General features: G+C 34.5%; 1 long non-coding RNA gene across 1 annotated transcript; it reads left to right on the top strand.

The window, feature by feature from the left end:
- The first annotated feature begins 6,988 nt into the window (after positions 1–6,988).
- Positions 6,989–8,191, top strand: LOC113302801. Its single transcript, XR_003337100.1, has 3 exons — positions 6,989–7,217; positions 7,446–7,575; positions 7,795–8,191. It is a non-coding gene; the product is annotated as an uncharacterized LOC113302801 (long non-coding RNA).
- Positions 8,192–8,496: the final 305 nt, after the last annotated feature.

Raw genomic sequence — 8,496 nt, 5'->3', positions numbered from 1 at the left:
ATGATCAAACCATATGTATTTGTAACACCCAAACGGGATCCCTACTATTTATGATACGCTATTGAATAAATCACATTTTTTAGTATTAAAGTAAAATTGATTACATTTCTAGAATACAAGTCATGTTAGATAAAGAACAGTCAGATTTATACTTGCAGGACATAAATCTACGACTGTAAAATGATCACGTTTAATTAACTTTTAAAAATAAATGTTCAATCGATATTTCATAGTAAATGTTTCTTTAATTAATTAAATGAATATATTTTCACCGATACATAATAAATTTATTTAACATCAACCGTATCAGTAGGCAGTAATGGTGGGTGGTGGTGGTGGATCGACGATGGGGATAATGGCGAGACTGGTGGAGTGGTGACGTTAATGTGGTGGTGGAAGAAGTATTGGTAGTAGGGTAAGAAAGATGTCCTAAGAAAAGTAAATTATTTAGTCACACTTGGTTAATATTTTTTTTGTTTGCTCCGATTTGATTTTTGTTTTTAAATTACCTTCTTCTTTTTTTATCTTTTTTAAATTAAAACAATTTTGAAAGGCCATATTTTTCTAAAAAAAAGATGTCGTGATTTGAAGATTTGTCGGGTCGGGTCGGGTCGGGGGCAGGAAGAAAAATGAAACGTATAAAAAAATTATCCGAATACAAGGCTACGAGTTTATTAATTATAATTGATTCAGTTTTTCACATCTATCTATATTCCTTTTTTTGCCATGATTTTTGTTTCTTTGATATCTCCCGGACTTCATGAGACTATGCAAGGCTGCGCGCGAAATGGCTGTAGTCGATTCAGTTTCTCACATCTCTCTTTATTCCCTCTTTTTATCATGATTTCTGTTTCTGCCATTTCTCCCTGACTTCGTGTAATTATGCGCATGCTTGAGAAATAGTTCATGATAATAGGTAAGTAGACAAGAAAATAAATGGATCAAAAATTAAATATTATTATAAATTTTAGTAAAATGAATAAACACAAATCTATGTAGATTGAAAACAATATATCAAAGATAATAATTAAATTCTAATGCTAACAGATATTATAAGATTAATCTAATTGATCTTAAATTAATTTAGGTGTTTTTAGTTTTGTTACAAATTTGGTGAATGACCTTTGATGATTTTTTATTTATTTTTAAAGTAGCCACACTACTTTGTTCTAAAGTCTTGAACGAAGTAGTGTTCTACAACCCTTAGGATTTGCTCTAACAATTAACCGTATTTGTCCCAAAGGATTGTATGACCTACCGGTACAATATTAAAATATTTGAGGATATTTATTAACAAAATCCTCAAAACATGTAGACTTGGATCGATCGGTTTGATTCTTCTCGGAAAAATATAACATGTATGAATCGATGGATACATTTGAGATACATATCATTTCCCGTGCCATTACGGCACGGGTTCAGCCCTAGTGTAACTATAAAATAGACATGGATTTTTACATTGAGTGCTTGCTAGGCTTATTTGTTTGTTTGTAGAACATGCCTAGTTTTGTTTATTTTCGTCTTAAGATAAGTCCACATCATATAAACGGTCAATTTAAATTATGATTGCTTATCTCGATTATTAAGAATTCTGGTCCTAATGCTATTTTGTTATATTAAATATGATACTGGCTATGGTTGAATGATGTCTTTTATTCAATTGGTTGTACCAACTCGATTCTAATGTATTCCTTTGAGGTTTAAAAGTACTTGAGAACCATTGTTGCATACATGATATTTTTTTCCTAAATTTGAATGTTTTGTGGGATGTAATTCATTTTCTCAACTATTAAAGAGCCGGTATTTTCAAAAGATACGTTGGAAATAAAATCACATGTATTCCAATTTTTGTGGAAGAACTCACAAAAGGTGATATGAGTTGGAAAATTTCCATTTCTCTATTTCATCCATGATACTAACGAACCAGTATATGTTGAAGTATAACAACAAGAGAATTATCTTTAGTAATATATTCAACCTAAAGTACGTGGTTGACATGTGTAGTGACATTCTCTTGGCTTGTTCAGTTAATGAATATTCTCAAATTAAGCTAAATGTAGCAAGAACTGAAAATGGAAAGAACCCCGAAGTAATGAGGGTTAGATGCAATGACTCATACAAAGCATGTAAAAAAGGGACATATATATTTCATGAGACAAAGATGTACTTTTGTCCTCGGTAGTAACGACACCAAAGTACAGGTATTAACCGAACATGGGATCGAGCTAAAATGTACTTCTAGCTCCCATCAAAAATGAAAGAGTTGGAAATGAACCTTATTATGGGTATTGGTACAAGAAATGTAATGCGGGTGTCGTAGCAGCAACCAATTTCCATCTATGTAGGGAGTTTTAAAGAACCACAAACTCACTGTATGTTAGAGGAAAGTCATATTTTAGACATCAACTTTAATGACAAGAAGAACTTTGCCTGGCCAATTGATTATCTTATTGAGTTGACTAGATCCAATGTCTGCATTTATGGAATGATAAGTACATCATTCTTACGAGACATAAATTTTCTATAACACTTGAGTTATATCCGGATGAAAAAACATATCATCCCCCTGAAACGTACATATATTCACTCTAAAGTACTTGAGTTGAATCTAACTTTTGTTATTAATAAGGACACACCACTTATTTATTTGTTCATTCTGAAAGGACTCATACGAACATCAATTTATTTGAGCGAACAAAAACGGGAGAAAGATTGACAGAATGCGAAATGGCGGATATCTCTTTTAAGTAAGAAAGCATACCGCTTATTTCACAAAGTCTTCAGTAAAACAGGATCGATATCATCCTAAGATGCAAATGGTAAACAATCCATATTAAAAAGAAAACAAGGTGAAATTAAGAAAAATATTCATGCAGAATGCGGACCGTTAAAGTGACTTATGGCTCTGGTGAATGTTTTGACATTTTGGACTAGTTATAGTTCCCAAGAAATTTGCGTTTAAAAAGTTCCTAGCACATATTACATAATCCAAAGTGCAAAGGCTCACCACCCTTGATAATGCTAGAGAATTTACATCAAAAGGACTTGATGAATATTGCATGTTTAATAGGATCAATATAGAGCATCTTATACCCTATGGTCTCACATAGGTCTCACAGAGGCTAGCATCAAAGGTTATAAATGGTGTCTAAGGAATAGGTTATGCGTACCAACCTACCTTTTATTGCTTTGGGGATATGCAATATTACGTACATCTTTACTTAATTCGTTTTAGGACCTAATATTAGTCAACCTTTTCTGCGTACCAGTTGGTAACTGAATTTAAGCCTGACATTCATGTTCTTACGCATTTTTGGTTGCACCATATATGTGCCATTACGACTCCACATCGTACTATGATGGATCTTCAAAACTGTTAAGTAGTTATGTTGGAAATGAGTTCCCAACAATTATCCGCATTTTAAAACTTTTGGAAGGAGATCTCTTACCGCTAGATTTGCGGGGTTATCACTTTAGTGAGACAGTCTTCCCATTGTTAGGGGGAGATAAGAAAAGTATTTTCTAAGGGAATGACAGAAATTGTCGTGGTGTGTTCCCACTGTGTCTCATATTGATTCTTGTACTCCACAAATGTAAATGTGAAGTGATAAAGAATATTCGATTTTCAGAGTGTACACTGATGTTGCTAAAGTGATGAGATCACACATACCACCTGCAAACCTACCTGCAAAGTTACAAATCCTCAATATGGGATATACACCATAGACTAAGGTGTTGCAACTACACTCAGTGGAAGTGTGGTCGAGGCCGCGGCTCCATAAAGAAAGTTGGAGAGACCACTTGGTTCGATCAATACTCACCTAGAAAGGAAGTAGGTGAGTAAGGAACAACTTATTTATATCATCAGAAATCATCTCATAAGATTGTCTCTGAATATGTCCATGAATCAAACTGGAGGACGCTCCGAAGTTTTAAATGATTCTAGAGAACAATGATATCCTGACGGATTATGAGAATGCATATGAGTCAATGGAAGGATCATGCGTGCACAATGATGATATAATCCATAAATAGTTGCTCCAGAAGTAGAGCACAATGAGATCTAACCATGCTTTATTTTGATTAATTTCAAATAAAAAGCATATTTGGTCTACGCAATCCAGGGAGAACTTAGTTCTTTGAAAAATATACGGGTATTTGGTGTGGTAGTGCTAACCGACCTAGTGTAAAGCCAGTGGGACATACGTGGTTATTTGTCATAAAGTGTAGTGAGAAGAATGAGGTCTTATAGTATAAAGAATCACCTTGTGGCGCGAGGTTTCTCACAAACCCCTGGATCGCTTACTCTTTTAAACATCATAATATTCAGTTAATTAGTTTGCTCCGTAGTTTCAAAAGAACTTGAAATATAGTAGATGTGGTTATATCTCTGGATATTTATACTCCAAAATATTTGCAAAAGTGCATGATGGCATTTTGCTTCGCGAGTCCAATGACTCTAAACCACTGAGTGTGTTTGCAGTTTCACTGGAACACTCACTTATTGATTTAAACAATCAGGCGGATATGGTATACCCGTCTAAGTAACTATTTGACTGGGAAGGGATAAACAAGTGAGGTTTCGTGCCATTCATATTAAATAAGTTCCCGATTCAGAATTATAGCTATTTATGCTGACGGTATGGACATGATAAGTACTCTTAATGGAATAAGAGATCTTACAAGCTACTTAAAATCTGAATTTGAGATGAAAATCCTGGGAAATCTTGATCTTATCTATGTTCTAAACTAGAATGCCGAGCTTGTGGTATATTATTCCACCAGTTTGCATATGTCCATTGTCACGCAATTTAACAAGGACGTGCATGTTGCTAGCACTCCTATGATTATTCTAGTTTCAAATGTACATAAATGACTAATTCATCTAAAAGAAGATGACGAAATTGGTTCGGGAGATGAACTTTCCTTATCTAAGTCTAATAGACGCATTATTGTACTTAGCATAATATACTCGACCAAATGTTACATCCTCAATGAACTTGTTAGCTAGATATAGCTCAGCGCCAACGCAACGTCATTGGAATGGTATAGTGAATGCAATCATGTGCTTAAAAGTAACCATTGACATAAATTTGTTTTATCCATGAAAATACATAAAAAGGAATTCTAATGAAAGTGAAATCCAAAGGTTGTTGATTATAAATGAACAATAATCTCTTCTCCAATGAAAGTAATCAGGGGGGGATACAGTAGACTATTTTCTAGGTCATTACCGATATTCAGTTTCGAAAAGTATATAACTAAAGGAAAATTCGAAACAACTCTGAAAGTAATCAGGGGGAGATTCCGACATCAGGGGGAGGATCCAAGAATATGATGTCGACATAATTTACTTCGAAATTGAAGCTGTGTTGTACTCTTTTTCCCTTCGATCGAGAATAGTTTTTCTCAAAGGGTTTTGTTACTCGACAAGTTTTTTAGCGAGACAACACTAAAAACATCAAGTATGTTGAACGTTGAAGACATAAAAATCGTGTTGATATTAATGAAAATATCTGAATCAAAGAAATGAAATGCGATAGTCTGTTAAGCAACGTAACTTCCAGAATCAACAACAGGGTTTTATAAACGTTCAAGTCACCAAAGTAAAGTGTGATAAACTCCTTTTGACTACATTAGACTAACGAAAATTGTCTGACATCAGGGGGAGCATCTAATGGTGTGTTGAACTATTTTACTTCACCGGGGTTACTTTTTCCCCCAGGGTTTTGTTACTCGGTAAGGTTTTCAATGAGACAACAACAAACACCGGGAATGTAATTTCCCAGCTAAGGCTATTTTCTTTCCCACGAGGTTTTTCTGCCTTAGGAGTTGTGAAGCAACTAGTCAACTTCAACAAAGCAAAGTGATCATCTACAACATATCACCCTTACTTGCATCTTTCATCTTTTCCCATCGTCAAGGTTTTGTCCCACTGGGTTTTTCCTTGTCAAGGTTTTAATGAGGCAACGTATACACATCTAACTATGTTCTAAGTTTGCTTAATATTGTACTCTTTTTCTTTAGTTTAGGTGTTGTCCCTATGGGTTAGCCTAACGAAGTTTTAACGAGGCAATTAACTTAGACTAGTTGATCTTTGAGGATCGTATTGCATGTGATGAACTACATGTAAAATACGAGACAACATGTGAAGTATTACATGTCAAGATTTGTACCAAGGTTTTGCCCCACTGGGTTTTTTCCTTATCAAAGTTTTAATGAGGCAATGGAATCCGGCACAAGTCATCAAAGAGAACAACATTTGAAGAACTATATGTAAATCATTATGTATAAAGTTTTGTTATTGAACCGCACAAGGGGGTGTGTTACAGGACCTACGGACCATGGATGTGCGGTCCAGCTAGATTCCTAGGGTTGTATATAAAGGAAACTATGTAACTATTCTACACGACTCTCCTAATAATATTGTTCTTCTTCTTCCTCTTATCTCTCCATGTTTCACCTCTAATTCTCCTCAAACAGTTAATAAATTATGAAAATAATTTGCCTGATTTTCTTCCTTGAAGATATTGATTGATATTGTTTCTTAATAAAAGTAATTTTTTTATCGAAATTTAGTTTTGGTGACTGAATATAAATCATTCAAGCGAAAGTCAAACCTCATTGTTTGCACGTTATTTTCTTTTCGGGTTTTTTCTTCCTTTTTTTCGATTTCTATAATCTAGGCACTACACCATTTTCCTTGATTAGTAACTAGATTTCGTAACAATTTTGCCACTATTGCGAATTTCAGTTGCAAAATATTTGCAACAGTTCGTCATGTTACAAAACTCACAGCTATTTGAATCTGTTACAATTAGCAACTAGATAAAGTTGTACGCGTGCGACTCGTGAGTGTGGCATCCCACACTTTAAGCTGACTCGTTTTCAGCCCATTCAGATGTGCAGTTTGCTTCAAAACTGACTCGTCTCTAGTCTAAAATCCAATCGAGATCTCATTTTTCATTCTCCACTCTCTCTCTCTCATTCTCTTCTCTTATTATTAGGGTTCGACTTCTTCTTCTTGGTTGGAGTTCAATAATCGTCGATCTTTATACACACAATGATGATGATGATAATGGTTATCAGAACTCTCTCTTCTTTTATCTTTCTTCACTTATTCTCTCTCTCGTTTTCCCTTTATTCCGAAGAACCCTGAGCTCTACTAGCCAAATGTGTTTCAATCCCACAGATCGTAGCAAAATCATTACCAAAAGGTATATTTTCTGGAATTCTAACTCTTTTTTTCTTCTTTGTTGGTGTAGATGTTCAATTTTTGTTCTTATTTGGTGTTTTTTTTTCCTCTATTTTAAATTAGGGTTTTTCAATTTGGGGTTTTTTTACTCAATTTTACATTGGCGTTATTGAGGGAAGAACATCAACAAGGGTGGAGAACTCATCCTAGTTATTTTCTAATGTTGTTATTTCAACCTTTTCTGTCATAGGTATTTCTTTGAAGTGTTCGCAAAGAGAGGGTTTCAGAAGAACAAAGTATCTTTAAGATATGAATCCCTTGCTCGGGCTCAGTGTCATAAAATCGATATTACTCTGGGGAATATGTGATTGTTGTTCCAGGTATCCAATTTAGAGTTTCTATACCAATTTCTTTTGGTTTTTCACTTTTTATGAGTTTCTCAATTTGTTTCCTGTGAGGACACAAGTCAAGGAGCCTGGATAGTCTTTGCCAAATTGTGGGTCTCCTTAATCTTTGTAGTACACAAATTATTTAGTTTCTTTGCTTTATGTTGTGGGTTACTATATTTTCTCGACATTGGTTGCTTAACAATTTGGCAGGAGGTGTGTTTTAGAGTGAAGAATTGCTGGAGGAACTTGCAGCAGCATGTACTTGGATCTGCTAGGAATACCTCACACACCTGAAAATGTTGAACGAAGAATGGGAGTAATTTTGTGTTGCGTGAATTACTCAGGCAAGACCTTGGTATTGAAAGTTCTTGTAGAGTGCAAGACTGGTCATGCTTTCTGAGTCAAGCTCTGATTAAGTTCATGTGCACTAGAACTATTGATCTTATTCAATGGGAAGATATTTGTTTTATGCAAAACTCAAAATTTCCTTGAATCACAGAATCAAAGAGGTGTAATCGATTTCAATTTTTTCTCCATCAACATGACTGCTAATGTTGTTGGATTTTCAAGCAAGCGGACAGATCTAGTATGTACTTAACTTACAACTTTTGACCAGTGTGTAAATTCTTGTTATGTTTTTCTTCTAGTTTGAAGGCTATATTGTGATTCTCATCTAACTGGCTTTCATTATGTATAATTGTAGATTACAAAAACAAGAATAATATGTGAATCTACCGTATAGTTCCAGCTGATACGATATTTCGTTAAGAAAGTCTTGAATTAATTTCAAGCTGTCCTAAGGTTTTCAATAGGTACATCTTCACCACCCTATGAACCCTACTTCTAATTGCTGAACAATTTTAATATATATGATTTTGATGACAGCAGAAAATGAGGAACAAACTATACCCG

The sequence above is a fragment of the Papaver somniferum genome, chromosome 8, assembly GCF_003573695.1.
Source record: "Papaver somniferum cultivar HN1 chromosome 8, ASM357369v1, whole genome shotgun sequence".
Classification (NCBI taxonomy): domain Eukaryota; kingdom Viridiplantae; phylum Streptophyta; class Magnoliopsida; order Ranunculales; family Papaveraceae; genus Papaver; species Papaver somniferum.
The sequence above is the reverse complement of the archived record's forward strand: the minus strand, read 5'-3'. Positions and strand labels throughout refer to the sequence as shown.